Source organism: Schistocerca piceifrons, chromosome 3 (assembly GCF_021461385.2).
Source record: "Schistocerca piceifrons isolate TAMUIC-IGC-003096 chromosome 3, iqSchPice1.1, whole genome shotgun sequence".
NCBI classification, from domain to species: domain Eukaryota; kingdom Metazoa; phylum Arthropoda; class Insecta; order Orthoptera; family Acrididae; genus Schistocerca; species Schistocerca piceifrons.
This window is the reverse complement of record NC_060140.1, coordinates 775854169-775871301: the sequence shown is the minus strand read 5'-3', so window position 1 is coordinate 775871301 and position 17133 is coordinate 775854169.

The window sequence follows — 17133 nt, the reverse complement described above, 5'->3', positions numbered from 1 at the left end:
GCGTTCCGCGAGGGGCACCTAGACATCGGGCGACGCAGCTTGTTCAAAAAATGGTTCAAATGGCTCTGAGCACTATGGGACTTAACATCTGTGGTCATCAGTCCCCTGGAACTTAGAACTACTTAAACCTAACTAACCTAAGGACATCACACACATCCATGCCCGAGGCAGGATTCGAACCTGCGACCGTAGCAGTCGCGCGGTTCCGGACTGAGCGCCTAAAACCGCTAGACCACCGCGGCCGGCCGCAGCTTGTTCTGTATGATTATCCCAGGGGCTCCGTCTGTATACGGCACCTGTTGCAACTAGTCCACACAACTAATGGTTTGAAACTGGGTCTGGGCCTTTAATATTTCATGTAGTAACTAAAGCTTTAGTTTGCATATTCCATGAAGCTGCTTACTGTAGTGGTTCATGTTCTTGTGTCTGGTGTCTTACTGTGGTGATTAATAGTTCTATGCACTTAGTTCTTCCTTGATAATATGTTGTTCTGGCTCGTATTTCTCTAAGGCAATATTTCTGGTAAAAGACCGCGCGAAGTGGCCGCGCGGTTTGAGGCGTCCTGTCACGGACTGCGCGGCCCCTCCCGCCGGAGGTTCGAGTCCTCACTCGGGCATGGGTGTGTGTGTTGTTGTTAGCATAAGTTAGTTTAAGATAGTTTAAGTAGTGTGTAAGTCTAGGGACCGATGACCTAAGCAGTTTGGTCCCTTAGAAATTCACACACATTTGAAAATTGCTGGTCAAATATTAATTATTCTTGCAGATTTTATCCATTTAAATGTCTTAAAGGATGCAGTTTTTCGTCTGTCTAGTTACACCTCAAGGTAAATGAAATTTGATTCCCTTTTTTAAAGGAAGAAATTTAAAATTTTGGAAATTTGTGGTAAGGTCATATGGGACCAAACTGCTGAGTTCATCGGTACCTAAGCTTACACACTATTTAACCTAACTTAAACTAACTTACTCTAAGGACGACACACACACCCATGCCCGAGGGAGGACGCGAACCTCCGACGTGGGGAGCCGCGCGGACAGTGACAAGGCGCCCTAGACCGCGCGGCTATCCCGCGTGCCAGAAGTGTAAATATACAGTTTTATTCCAAGAATTAACCAACCTTTGAATCTTGATATTCATGTAATGAATTAGTCACGTTACATCTTTTTGAGACTGGTGAAACAAATTCTGGATTAATTAGTAGCTTAAAGTAATATTCTTTAATTGGTGAATTGTTTAACTGAATTGACTGTTTTCTGAATGTTATAATAAATCTATGTTGTGGGTAAAATTAAACGGTGAATGCTACTGACAACCTTGGGGTCAAACCCTTACATGTAAGTGTTTTTCCTAGAACTTCCTTGGAGGCGTAATTTCCCCATTTCAGTTTCCAAGGGAATGTTACACCATTCTTTCTTCAAAATAGTGGTGAGTTCAGATAGTGCTGATGTAGTTGTACGACGATCAGGCACCACTCTCTTCAAAGTAGACAAAAATGGCTCAATTATACTGAGATCTGGTGCCTGCGGTGGCCTGGGGAAAAGTGTCAATTCATCCTCTAACTTACAAAACCAGTTCTAGGCGATGTAAACCGTATAAATAGGGGCACTGACGTTTTGGAACACAGCATCCCCACTGGTGAACAGACATTGTACCAAGAGATGGACCTGGTCACCAAGAAAGTCAAATAATCCTTGACAATTATGTGACACTGCAGAGCAACCATGAGGCCCATGAAATACCAAGACAAATCGTCACTGAACACTCGCCACTCTTGGGATATTCGTCCAGAAGTTGGAAACAGTGTGAAACAAGACTCATGGGACCAAATGACTTTCTTCCATTGCTCCACAGCCCAGGTTTCCTGGCTTCGGCTCCACATTTTACTGCTATGGGCATTGCTTTACTGATATGTAACTCTGGAACTTCAGCTCGCCTGCAGTTCCCTGCTTATGTAGCTCCCTTCATGTTGTTTTGGTGCTTACAGAGTTCGCGGGTGCGACATTCAATTCTGTTGTGCCTTTCGTAGCTGTCATTCTCTTATTTTTTGTCACAGTCTTCTTCACTGGCCGTCCCTCACGAACATTTAAAACAAACTTTCGCCCGCGTTGTGACTTGGAGGATGACGTTTTTCCGCATTCCTTGTACGCGATATAGCTCTTCGGTACGGTGCCTCTTAAAGCACCAAATACTTAAGCTACCTTGGTTACGGTAGCACCCATCACACAAGCACCAGCAATTTGTCCACTTTCGAATTCACTTAGCTCCGACGTAATGCACCTGCAACGAAGCAGAACACCGTTCTGACCGCGAACGATACTTGCAACGTATTGAGCACAATGCACAGATGCAGTTCGTGTTCAAATGTAACAGCGCAACCTGCAGGCTTGGAAAGCATCTGCATTTATGTTCAAGCATGCATTTCGCACGGTGTCTCCATATATTTGTCCACTCCCTACAATTCGCTGGTTTCAGGTGGATGTTATGGCGGCGGAATGTTCATTTACGTGAGGTGTTCAAAGGAGTATCCATTTTTCTGAATGCACAACTGAATGTGCCTTCTGAACGACCTTTGGACGAGATTTAAAGATGCTGGTCGATATGCTAGTTGAAGTAACGTTGAGTTAGACTGTAGAATGTATCTTTACCCTGTAGTACACAAGGCAGGTGAGAATGCACAAAGAAACGCGGTTCAGCTGGTACGGATATTGGCATGGAATTAACATGGTGAGGGCATCCAAGAAAGAAGTTGACATGTTGCTGATGCTGGACGAATGCCAACACGATGGTAATGAAACAGCTATGGTTTATGCAGTAAGATATTTTGGTCTAAGAGCTCCATCTGTCTTTTCGTTCGAACGTGGTGAACAACGGTTTCGAGAAACAAGTAATTCGCGATTGCACGGAGGTACGGATGAATCGAGAGCTTGAGGTTTCTTTTTTTTATTTTAGCTACAGTACATCACGATCCTCATGTCAGCTTACGAGAAGCTCCTGCAGTCACCGGGTCCCAGCCTGACATGTCTATGACGAATAGTACACCGTCAAATGTTTACCGGTATTGAGCTTATGCGAATTAAATGTAAATAATTATCCGCGTGCAGAAATTACAGTGTAGTGAACCGTCACAATATTCATCACTGGGCCGCAGAAAATCCTTGGTGGGTACGTCATATCGATCGTCGAAGAATATAATCCGTTAATGTGTGTTGTGGAATTCCTGGGGATGAAACCATCGGACTACACTACTCCGTAGCTACTCTGACAGCTGAGGTGTACCGAGCTTTTATCGTTTCTTGTATAGCTGTTCCCCTTGGAAATGTCAGATACCAGACGCCGGATGGGGATGCAGAACGATGGTCACCCAGACCATTCTGCGAGTTATGTTATGCAAGAAATGAACAACAGATTTCCTTTAAGATGTTTAGGTCGCTGTGGACCTCAGGAATAACGAACACGGTCGCCCTGTTTAAAACGATTTATTTATGTGGGGATACTAACGAATCATGTTTACGTCATCGAGTCCATAAACCTCGATGACTTCAACCTGTAAACTGAAGAAGACTGCTCTTTCGTGACACCAACAACTTGATATACGGTACGAGTATGTTGCATCCACCCTTAAAACTCTGAATGTTCCTAGCTCCATAAATAAAATTCACAGCAATTTGGTTCAAATTGATTTATACACAGCTCGTTTAAATCCATAAAAATATAGCTCGTTGCTGTGGCTGTCTAGAAATTAACTACATAAACAATGTTCATAGCTACGCAGAGAGAGGGCATTTCGTTTACTTACCTTCCTTTCATGTATTATTTTATAAATTACAGAGAAAACTACCTTGACTGAAGCACACTATAAATTGATCTCCGTTTCTCTGCCTAGCTATACAAGGTGATTCACGAAGATATGCAAATATTTTAAAGTGTTATTCTACAAGTAAAACTAAAGAAAAAAGTTAATGTAACTATAGGTCCGCAAATGTTATTTATAGAAATGTTATTTACAGAGTTACGGCTAATAAAATATTTTGCCTGAGATTTAGCAACTTCGCTAACACGAAGCCATCACAAAACTGTACGAGGTTAAAGTAAAGCACAATTTCCATTTATTTTGTTGTTATTGATCTGGTGAATCCAATAAAACATGTCCCAGACGTGTATCTGCAGTAGTTTTCCAGAACATCCAGAGAAGCAAAGAAGTAATTTCGAAAAAATTTTAATTTAATAACTACTTGGCCCAGTTTATTTTCTAAATTCCAGACAATTGCACAAATTTTTCGACAGAAATCGTAGAAAATTTAATTTTGGAAAACTGTTGGTAATAACGTTAACTGAAACTGAATGAATGTGACAGATAATCTGCTTTCATTAATACCATAGCATCATGAATTCGTGTTAAACTGGAGAAAACAAAGTTCAGCGTTAAGGAAGTTGAACAGCGTACATACAATTTCACAATACATTAACAACAATTGTTCAAAAACGTATCCACCGAGCTCAGTGCACAACTCACTAACGGTTGACATCAATGACATAAACGTTTCTGCATTCTGAAAGGAAAGTAAACAAATTTACTTGTATAATAATCTTTGCTCCTCTGGATATTCTGGAAAACTACAGCACATACACGTCTGGGATACGTTTTATTTGATTCACCAGACCAATAACAACAAAATAAATGGAAACTGTGCTTTACTTTAACCTCGTACAGTTTACTGATGGCTTTATATTGGCGAAGTTGCTAAATTTCAGGGAAAAATCTTTTATTAACTGTAACTCCGTAACTAAACTTTTGTGGACCTATGTTTAAATGAAGTTTTTTCTTTAGTTTTACTTGTAGAATAACATATTAAAATATTTGCAAATCGTCGTGAATCACTCTGTATATAGACATATCTTCGAATATCTGTCTTTCTGCTATTAAGTATCTTATACTAACAATTTGAACATCACGCATCCTTGGTCCGAACAAGAGGAAGGACGGAAGCTTGGTAACGCCAAACACATCGGTACAAATCTTTTCTCTACTGATGGTGTGCACTTAATCTGATGGTGCCCCAACCTCACCTTCCGTTCTTGTAAATGTCTTTTTTTAATTTTTTTCCTAATACGTCTTTCGTTCGCACACGGAAAGGAAAGGGCACGACTTTGTAGAACTTAGTTCATCTGAGAATACACTGACACATTGTTGTAACTATATTTATTAAATAAAGTGAATATTTGTGAAACAAATGATGTGAACTATATAGTTTTTCTTTTTGTTTTTTTGCGGCGCTTATGTCGTCACACTGAGTGAAGGGTTTTCCGCTCGCGGTACTAGTAAGTCTTTATACCGCTGCTCTACTGCAAGTCACATGATGCAGAGGAATTCCGTCTGAGATGCAGCATTGAGCAGATCACTTTGGGCGGATATATTCTGGCGTATCAGCGCCGGACACAGTTTACAGCACGTAGTTCACACCACGTGGTCGCGGGATTGATAATCTTCGTTAATCAGCTTAAGTTATGTCATCCTGTTAACAGAGTTCAACTCATTTCGCACTTCAGTTGAAGTGATTTCATTTCCTAAAATTTGGTTGCCATTTACGTTTTTTGAAAATCATGCCAGATCTTGGCATGAGTGTATTCATGATGTTGTTTTCTGTAATGCGTTATTTCCGGGGGTATATTATTTCAAAGCAGGAAATTTTGAATTAAAGTCATCGCCAAAATTCACTTGCTAATTGTAGCGTAGGATTTACGTGGAGTGGGGTTCGAGTAGGGGGTTGTGCAAATGAGGGCTCAATTTAACATATAATTTATTCAACATTAATTTCTTCTTGTTAACAGAATATTAATACAATTACACTGAAACATAACTTAATATGCGACTCGTACAGTTTTCTAAAGTAGGGCCCAAACAATACAATGCAAATAAAATGCCTTCAATACAAAAACAGAATGAAAATCAAAGCTTTGCCGCAGGACACAGAATCAGGTAACAACAATAGCACGTAATCAATAAGGGACAGTCAAACGGAAAAAGGATAGATGGAAAAAAAAGTAAACTCATTATTATTTCAAAAGTAATCGCCATAAGCTCTTAATAGATTTATCCCACTGCGAGACCAGAAGATCAATGTCTTCATGGAAAAATGTTTGCAGTTGCCTATGGAACCATGATTACACCCAGGCATGCACCTCTTCGTGTGAAGCAAAGCGACGGCCACGAATGTGTTTCTTCTGGGCACCAAAAATATGGAAATCACATGGGGAGATATCACTACAATATAGAAGATGTGCAAGGGCTTTCCAATGATTCTTCTGCAGTGTAGTCGAAATAACTTTGGAAAAATGTGGGTCAGCCCATACTACAACCACCACTACCACCCTGGGTTCACGTGGGCAACTAAGTACGTGTAGCCGGACGACTTGTCTGGTATAGCAGTAATAAATTATATACACAAACGTACCTTGTGAATTAGTCTACAGATTAGTGAAAACCATATCAAGATCCTGAGTTCAATCAAATAAAGACCGGAAAACGTGGTGGGAAACTTTAATTTATGATACATACAGACTACAGGTGAATGACTGCTTTTCCTGTCACATAACGCTTCCTGTGTAGCTGACCAACTCATAGCTCCCATCACTACCACGAAGTATCTCTCCACACGTCTTTTCTGCAGCCGACAAAGATGCATTGTGGAATCATACTTAGACAACTGAAGCCAAGACTAATATCGCCTTGCAAACGTCTAACGGAAAAGGTACTGTCACGAAATATGGCAAATTTAAGTAATTAAAAAATAGTGACCATATTTTCAACTTGTGTCTTAGCCGGGATGCCGTATTTCACCTGCCAGGTTAGCCGAGACCGCTAAAGCGCAGCTTCCTGGAGTCGGGTAGGCGCGCCAGCCCCAGATCGAATCTGCCCGGAGGATTAATGACGTGGGCTGGTGTGCCGGCCAGCCTGGATGTGGCTTTTAGGCGATTTTCCACATCCCCCTAGGTGAATACCGGGCTGGTCCCCACATCCCGCCTCAGTTACACGACTCGCAGACATTTGTAACATGTTCACACTATTTCATGTTTTAAATTAACCATGCCAACTCCGTTGTAACAATGCCCACCCTGCGAAAACTGCAGGACCCAGGCACAAGCAAAAGCAGAACTGTAGAGGTGCACAGGAAACTGTTGATAATGCCAATTTTGTTGCAAACGTTCTGAATGCTGAAGTAGTACACACGCATTTGTTTTGAAGGAGGCGGATTCGTCGCCATCGGTGGTGGTGTCGCCTCCTCAGGAGGGGCCAGAGGGCAGAGAAAACTAATAGTATTTATCAGAAAAACAAGATTAAGTCCTTTCAGGAGGCTGTGCTTGAGGATGTCGATGTCACAGAAGTAATGACATTTGCAGTGTAATATGTAATGGAGGGAAGAGAAAGCATCGAACACGAACTGCCCTTCTGTGACGCACTAAGAAACCTGGGGAACATTGTTCCAGCTAGGGGAGTAGGGGAACTGCCACTAGGATTAAACAGCCACAAGATTCGTCTGTCATAAAGGACGCAGCAATTAAACTGTAGGCCAGACAGTTAAGATTCAATTTGCACGATGTAGTACCACAAGCCACAAGGGAACGTAACATTGTGTGAGGGATTCTGTCGGATATTAGCATTAAAGTGAGGGAAATAACTGGAACAACCTGTTAACCTATTTTGTGCCGTAGTACCATATGTGGTTTATTTGCAAGGTTAGTTTTCGAGCTACGTTTTCTGGGGAAACGTAAGGGAAACGTCTGTTGTAAAGCCAACTGTCTGAATTACGTGCCAAAACATCGAGTAATTAAACCACTAGGTAGACGAAAAGAACTGCTGAACGTAAAAAATCAATCGAATACGACCATTTGCTGCGAAAAGACGATTCGTTAAAGATATGTGGTAAAAAGGAAGGTGTCGTCCAGTATTATTTTTTAATTTTTTGCGTGATGGCTCAACTGAGTTATGTTGATGGACGAAAAACGAGGAAAGTTCAGCGAACATGAAGCTAAACGAGATGGAATGAATTGCCTGTAGATAGTAACGAATTTTTTAACTGAGTAGACGTTCTGTTAAGTAGTTATAGAGGGGTGAGACGGAGGAGATTATTGTTTAACGTCCCGTCTACAACGAGGTCATTAGGGACGTAGCACAAGCTCGGATTAGAGAAGGTTGGACGATGAAAGTGGCAGTACTTTTCGAAAGAGCCATCCCGGAATTTGGCTTAAGCGATTTAGAGGAATCACGGAAAACCTAAAACAGGATGCCCGAACCGTCTGCTCCCGAATACTAGTACAGTGTTCTAACTACTGCGCTATCCCGCTCGGTTGAAGAATCATATCATTTTGCTGAGTATGTAAGTAGTCATTTAATGGATGGAGTTAGTGATAATGTGTAAAGAGGAGATAAAGCCTGTGGACTAATATCGTAGGTTTAGCATTCAGTCGATGAACTGTGTAGTTTAAGCTATTACCAGTGTTTGGGATGTATGTTGAGTATTCACAGAAATACCTTGACCTAAGATCCAGACTTCAGATCTACTGGAGCGAAGAGTTGTGAAGCACCACTATGCTGAGCTGACAAAAGTCAAGGGATATCTCCTAAAATCGTCGGACTACCTTTTTTGTGGTGCAGTGCAGCAACTCGACGTGACATGGATTCAACAAGTCGTTGGAAGTCCCCTGCAGAAATATTAAGCCATGCTGCCTCTACTGCCGTCCATGATTGCGAAAGTGTTGCCGAGGTAGAATTTTGTGCACGAGCTGACAACCCGATTATGTCCCGATAAATGTTCGATGGGATTCATGTAGGGCGATCTGGGCGGCCAAATCACTCGCTCAAAATATCCAGAATGTTCTACAAAACAATTGTTGTCCGTTGACTTGTTTGGTAACATGAAGTCCATGAATGGCTCCGAATGTTCCCCAAGTAGTCAAACATAGTCTTTTCCAGTCAATCATCGGCTCAGTTGAACAACAGGACTCAGTCCAGTGCATGTAAACACAGCCCACACCATTATGAAGCCACTATCAGCTTGCACAGTGCCTTGTTGACTAGTTGGGTTCAGGCTTCGTGGGGTCTGCGCCATAATTGAACCGTACCATCAGCTCTTAACAACTGAAATCGAGACACGTCTAACCAGGCCATGATTTTTCACACGTCTAGGATCCAACTGATATGGCCACGATCCCAGCAGAGGCTCTACAGCCGTTGTCGTGCTGTTGGCAAAGGCACTCGCGTCGGTCGTCTGCAGCGATAGCCCAATAACACCACATTTCGCCGCACTGTCCTAACGGATACGTTCATCGTACGTCCAACGTTGATTTCTGCGGCTATTTCACGCAGTGTTGGTTGTGTGTTAGCACTAACAACTCTACGGAAACGCCGCTGCTCTCTGTCATTAAGTAAAGGCCGTCGCCCACTGCGTTGTCTGTGGTGAGAGGTAATGCCTGAAAATTGGTATTCTCGAGACATTCTTGATACTGTGGACCTAGAAATAATGAATTTCCTAACGATTTCCTAGGGGGAATGCTCCATCTACCATTCCGCGTTCAAAATGTTAATTCCCGTTGTGTGTGCATAATGACGTCGGAAATCTTTGCACGTTGTTGTTGTTGTGGTCTTCAGTTCTGAGACTGGTTTGATGCAGCTCTCCATGCTACTCTATCCTGTGCAAGCTGCTTCATCTCCCAGTACGTACTGCAGTCTACATCCTTCTGAATCTGCTTAGCTTAGTGTATTCATTTCTTGGTCTCCCTATATGATTTTTACCCTCCCGCTGCCCTCCACTACCAAATTGGTGATCTCTTGATGCCTCAGAACATGTCCTACCAACCGATCCCTTCTTATAGTCAAGTTGTGCCACAAACTCCTCTTCTCCCCAATTCTATTCAGTGCCTCCTCATTAGTTATATGATCCAACCATCTAATCTTCAGCATTCTTCTGTAGCACCACATTTCGAAAGCTACTATTCTCTTCTTGTCCAAATTATTTATCGTCCATGTTTCACTTCCATACATGGCTACACTACATACAAATACTTTGAAAAACGACTTCCTGCGCCCGATGCTTTATTCAGCGCCCTGTAGGTTCCAGGTCTGCACGGCATTCCGTAACAAGCAGCTCTAATCACCTGCGAAGCGATTCTCCGAATTCTGAGTCACACCCACGAGTATTACGCTGACAGACCAGTTAGCAAATAGCTACCTGTATTGTGTTTCCAGTAGTGAGAAGCACTAACAGCTTGATAGGTCGGCCAGCAGAGCTCAATGGCCACGAACGTGGACTAGTCATTGGATGTAACCGGAAAATCAAATGCATCGTGGATATCCTTCCAAAGCCGCAAGGTCGATTGTTGGTGATGTTATTAACAAAAGAAATAAATTTCCTGTATGTGTCTGCGATTATTGCGAACATTTTTGTAATAAAACAGTCTGTATCGCTTAATAAATTTCTTTATTATTACACCGTTTCAGCTACTTGCTTGTTCTTGTTGTTGTGGTCCTCAGTCCTGAGACTGGTTTGATGCAGCTCTCCATCCTACTCTATCCTGTGCAAGCTTCTTAATCTCCCAGTACTTGCTTAGTGTATTCATCTCTTGGTCTGCTACTACGATTTTTACCCTCCACGCTGCCCTCCAGTACTAAATTGGTGATACCTTGATGCCTCAGAACATGTCATACCAACCGATCCCTTCTTCTAATCAAGTTGTGCCACAAACTGCTCTTATCCCCAATCCTATTAAATACCGCCTCATTAGTTATGTGATCTACCCATCTAATCTTCAGCATTCTTCTGTAGCACCACATTTCGAAAGCTTCTATTCCTCTTCTTGTCTAAACTATTTATTGTCCACGTTTCAGTTCCATACTACATACAAATACTTTTAGAAACGACTTCCTGACACTTAAACCTATACTCGATGTTAACAGATTTCTCTTCTTCAAAAACGCTTTCCTTGCCATTGCCAGTCTACATTTTATATCCTCTCTACTTCGACCATCATCAATTATTTTGATCGCCAAATAGCAAAACTCCTTTACTAGTTTAAGTGTCTCATATCCTAATCTAATTCCCTAAGCATCATCCGATTGAGTTCGACTATATCCCATTATCCTCGTTTGCTCATGAGTCACCTAAGTGCAAATCACTGCTCCGCCAATGCACTGCCCTTTTGTACCTTGTAGACGCTATACTACCGCCATCTGAATATGTGCAGAACGCTATTCCATGACTTTTGTCGCCTCAGTGTGTGGAATTATTGTATAAAATAGCAACACTACTGAGGCTATTGGAACAGACCATGGGAGCGCGCCAGGTCAGAGTCGATCAAGCACTGTCACGTCAGAAGCAGCTAGAACTGCCGCTACATCACCGGGCAGTTACCACATTACGGGCCAAGCGAGGTAACAACGAATGACAGAACTACTGCTTCGTAGAAACACGAGAACCTCACACCCACACTATAGGCGCTGCTGGGGATGCGTAATGAGAAACAGGGCTTTGGCAACACAAGTACGCATCAAGCCAGTATAAATACTTCTCATTTTTAGATACGTGTATGCAGTCTGGCAGCCACCATCTACGAGTCTACAAGCTGCCACCACGAGACTTGACCTCCACTGGCTTCTGGCCTGGACAGCCCTTCGAGAGCATGGTGGTGAAGCCACCCAACTACCTCGATCTGTGCAGACATACTGTCACTGTCCAGCTCCTCTCGCAAGGGTGGACATTACAACTGGGGATTTTCTCCTTTCACAGGGCCCGTTACCGGATTAATCGCCGTCCGGTGTGTCCCGCGCTGGGTAGCAGAACGGCGTCCAGGCAGTGCACTGACTCCGCCACCTGCATCCGAGTCACCAGTTAAACTGGTTCACTGTCACCACGGGCCGCCGACTGACGCCACGATGATTAAGCTGTTTCACTAATATAAGGTCTTGATATTAACGAACAAGCATCGGTCAACAGCCTTACAACGACCTACCACTTCATCGCAACCTTGCAACTGTAGCGATCTGTGTCTCTGTATTGTATAAAATGGGCATGGATGTGTAAATTATAATGAACAAGAATCGTAATTAAAACACATTACAGAATTCAGCTAAACAGCAGAAGGACACTCATTCTCCACGCTGGCCATATGTACACTCCTGGAAATTGAAATAAGAACACCGTGAATTCATTGTCCCAAGAAGGGGAAACTTTATTGACACATTCCTGGGGTCAGATACATCACATGATCACACTGACAGAACCACAGGCACATAGACACAGGCAATAGAGCATGCACAATGTCGGCACTAGTACAGTATATATCCACCTTTCGCAGCAATGCAGGCTGCTATTCTCCCATGGAGACGATCGTAGAGATGCTGGATGTAGTCCTGTGGAACGGCTTGCTATGCCATTTCCACCTGGCGCCTCAGTTGGACCAGCGTTCGTGCTGGACGTGCAGACCGCCTGAGACGACGCTTCATCCAGTCCCAAACATGCTCTATGGGGGACAGATCCGGAGATCTTGCTGGCCAGGGTAGTTGACTTACACCTTCTAGAGCACGTTGGGTGGCACGGGATACATGCGGACGTGCATTGTCCTGTTGGAACAGCAAGTTCCCTTGCCGGTCTAGGAATGGTAGAACGATGGGTTCGATGACGGTTTGGATGTACCGTGCACTATTCAGTGTCCCCTCGACGATCACCAGTGGTGTACGGCCAGTGTGGGAGATCGCTCCCCACACCATGATGCCAGGTGTTGGCCCTGTGTGCCTCGGTCGTATGCAGTCCTGATTGTGGCGCTCACCTGCACGGCGCCAAACACGCATACGACCATCATTGACACCAAGGCAGAAGCGACTCTCATCGCTGAAGACGACACGTCTCCATTCGTCCCTCCATTCACGCCTGTCGCGACACCACTGGAGGCGGGCTGCACGATGTTGGGGCGTGAGCGGAAGACGGCCTAACGGTGTGCGGGACCGTAGCCCAGCTTCATGGAGACGGTTGCGAATGGTCCTCGCCGATACCCCAGGAGCAACAGTGTCCCTAATTTGCTGGGAAGTGGCGGTGCGGTCCCCTACAGCACTGCGTAGGATCCTACGGTCTTGGCGTGCATCCGTGCGTCGCTGCGGTCCGGTCCCAGGTCGACGGGCACGTGCACCTTCCGCCGACCACTGGCGACAACATCGATGTACTGTGGAGACCTCACGCCCCACGTGTTGAGCAATTCGGCGGTACGTCCACCCGGCCTCCCGCATGCCCACTATACGCCCTCGCTCAAAGTCCGTCAACTGCACATACGGTTCACGTCCACGCTGTCGCGGCATGCTACCAGTGTTAAAGACTGCGATGGAGCTCCGTATGCCACGGCAAACTGGCTGACACTGACGGCGGCGGTGCACAAATGCTGCGCAGCTAGCGCCATTCGACGGCCAACACCGCGGTTCCTGGTGTGTCCGCTGTGCCGTGCGTGTGATCATTGCTTGTACAGCCCTCTCGCAGTGTCCGGAGCAAGTATGGTGGGTCTGACACACCGGTGTCAATGTGTTCCTTTTTCCATTTCCAGGAGTGTATTTATAATTTTACGTTATTTCAGGTGGCGTTGTAAATCCACATGTTGGTATGCTATGTGAATTTTCTTTATAACTGCTTTAATAATGTGTCGCTTTTTCAGTGAATGGTCACAAACTCATTGAAATAATTTTAACAATATTTTAATAGTCATAAATGGTTCAAATGGCTCTGAGCACTATGGGACTCAACTGCTGAGGTCATTAGTCCCCTAGAACTTAGAACTAGTTAAACCTAACTAACCTAAGGACATCACAAACATCCATGCCCGAGGCAGGATTCGAACCTGCGACCGTAGCGGTCTTGCGGTTCCAGACTGCAGCGCCTTTAACCGCACGGCCACTTCGGCCGGCTAGTCATAAATAACAGTAAGTACTTTACGTATGACTGGCGGTCATTATTTAAGTACCTAACACGAATTCGGTAGAGTGTGGTATCACATAATGTATTTCAGGTGATGCACATGTCTCTTGATAGTTGGTGATTATTATGCTTTGGTCTGCCATTGTTGGGAAGTCTGACATGTGGTTGTGGCCCTGCGTGAGTTACATGCTTTAACTTCGAATAGTTTAGTGAGTACAAATTTCAAACTTTCACTATGTTTTGGACTAATGGTTGAACTAAGCGCAGGTCCCCGTATGAACTTTTCACTGAATCTATACTGCGTCACTGCATTTGCTGATGCACAATTTTACAACCATATGTAGCAGCAGTCCACGCATTATTTCTAACTTTTTTTGTTGGTTTCTTAGAAGTGCTTCCTCCTTTGGCGCCTGGATTCCTTCATTTACAGTTTTTAATATAATTTTATTTCATTTCTCTTTATCAGGACATTTGGGCTGTTGTCACCCTTTAAGCCTAATATTGTGATTGCTACTGATTTTTCTTTAGTTTATTAATTTCTAATGATGGCTCTGGGAACTCTCACTCTGTGTCATTCTCGAGGTTCGATTATTCCAGTATATTCTAGGTGTCTGGTTGTATTTCTTAATCGGTTCATTTTTTTCCAACAGTTTTCAAGTATTTTCCTGTACTTGTTGTGTGACTGGCATATTGAGATCAACATGTAAGTCGTTTATTCTAGTCCACCGATGGGATTTAAGCGTTATTCTGAAACATTGGTTTTGGACTCTTTGCAGCAGTTGCTGATTTGCGTTGCAAGTTGTCCCCGGGTTGAAAAACCGTATAATAGAGCTGGTAATATTGTTGTTTTGTACAATATTAATTTTGCTCCGATTACCATGTGAGTGCTGGCCAAAAGTGGGAATAGTGTATGTACTAGTTTTATCATTTTATCTTTTTTATATATACGACATGTGTTTTAAAGAGCAGCTTATTGTCCAACATTACTCCTAGATGTTTGACCTGATTTGTCCAATTTATAGCGTTCCATTTATTAGTAATCTGTTGCGTAGTTCTGGCATCTTCCTCGTCAACATTATTGCTTGTGTTTTTTCTGCGTTTAATTTGACTTGGTTTTCGCGTGCCCATTATTCTATGGTGTTTATCTGTCTTTGCATCCCCGGTCGTTCTACTACTACTTGCAAATTGAGCCAATACTTCGTTGGGTAACAGAGATACGTCGTTAACGTAAATTAATGATCGGTGTCGGCAATAATACCGACCCTTGAGGGGTTGGTTCAAATGGTTCAAATGGCTCTGAGCACTATGGGACTTAACATCTGAGGTCATCAGTTCCCTAGAACTTAGAGCTACTTAAACCTAACTAACCTAAGGACATCACACACATCCATGCCCGAGGCAGGATTCGAAACTGCGACCGTAGCGGTCGCGCACTTCCAGACTGAAGCACCTAGAACCGCTCAGCCACACCTGCCGGCGTTGATGGATTCCTTGTTCCAATGGTTTTATGCTTGATTGTTGTTTGTCGCCAGCCGCGGTGGTCTAGCGGTTCAGGCGCTCAGTCCGGAACCGAGCGACTGCTACGGTCGCAGGTTCGAATCCTGCCTCGGGCATGGATGTGTGTGATGTCATTAGGTTAGTTAGGTTTAAGTAGTTCTAAGTTTTAGGGGACTGATGACCACAGATGTTAAGTCCCATAGTGCTCAGAGCCATTTGAACCATTTTTTGTTGTTTGTCAATTTTTACAAAGAATTTCCTGTCTGAGAGAAAGTCATCTATGATTTTTATGTAGAGATCTGAGACGAAGTTTAAATCTTGTAGTTTTGCGATGAAGCGATCTTTCCAGAGTTTATCATAAGCTTTCTCTACATCTAGGAAAGATGCTGCCGTGTAATAGCCCCTATTCATGTTATACGCGATGTTTTCGGATATGCGTAAGAGTTGCATCTGTGCCGATATTGTGGTCTGAAATGCAAACTGTTCTGATCGAATGGTCTCATTCTCAAGCTATGGTTGGTAGGATTACTTGTTCGAAAACTTTGGATAAGACTGGAAGGAGGCTAATAGATCGGTGGTTCTGGGCCAGTTTCAAATTTTTACTTGGTTTTGGTATCGGTGCAATTTGATTTCCACTGCGTCGCGAAATATTTGTATCTGAGACATCCATTGAAAATTCCTTTTATAAGCACTACTGGTTTTCTTTGTTGCTGTTTTAGTTGTTCATTTGTTACGTCGTCTGGGCTTGGGGTTGATTTTATGCCCAAATTCGTAATCATTTTTCGGATCTCAGTCGGAGTCGCCAGTAGTGGTGCTTGTTCGCTCGGTATGTTTCTGATGTTTCTTGCTCTTTGCCTTATTCTACTGTCTTCGGTGTCTAGGTTTTCTTTATTGGGGATATCGACAGTGTTTTGTGCATAGTTAGTCTCTGCAAATATTTCCGCTTTAAATAAGGAATCGAAAACTGAACCAGATGGTCCCTCGATGGTAGTCTTTGGTGGTTTTGTTCGCGAAAACATCTTACTGTGTTCCAGTCCTCTCTGCTTTGTAAGAGGACCTGGTACATTCTGTCTTGCCATTTTTCGATTCTCCACCCAACTGCGCGACGGTGTAGTTCTCGGAATAACTGTCGTAATTCTCTGGGGTCGGCAGGGCTTCGAAATTTGTGCCATCTTTATCGCTCTCTCTTCTTTAAGGTCTTCAAGTATTGACGGAGAGTAGAAAAGTTTTCATGGTGCTGGTTTTCGCTTGTCCATGTTATAGCGGCTCGTCTGTACGCTGTTTGAATTTTATTTGTGATTATGGTTATGGCTTCGTCTATCTTTTGTCTATTATTTAATGCTAGTACTGGTCGTACATTATTACTGAGGTACGCTTTATATTGGTCCCAGTTTGTATGTGTTTTTCGGTACTGGAATTGTGGTTCACCTGCTTTCGTCAGCTCGCCTTCAACTGGATCGTGTTCCGATGTTAAATATTTGATTTTGGTTAAGTCTTGGGTTTATTCGTAGGTTCTTTATCATAATTACAAGGACATCTGGTCTATGGTTGTGTGCTGTCAGGATGTCAGTCGGTTTTTCCGGACCAAGGGTAATGCATTGGAGTTGTTCTTCCATTTCATGTAATTTTGTTCCTCTGGGGTTTTTTCTCCGCGAGTTCCACGCATAATGTGTAGCATTTAGGTCCCCC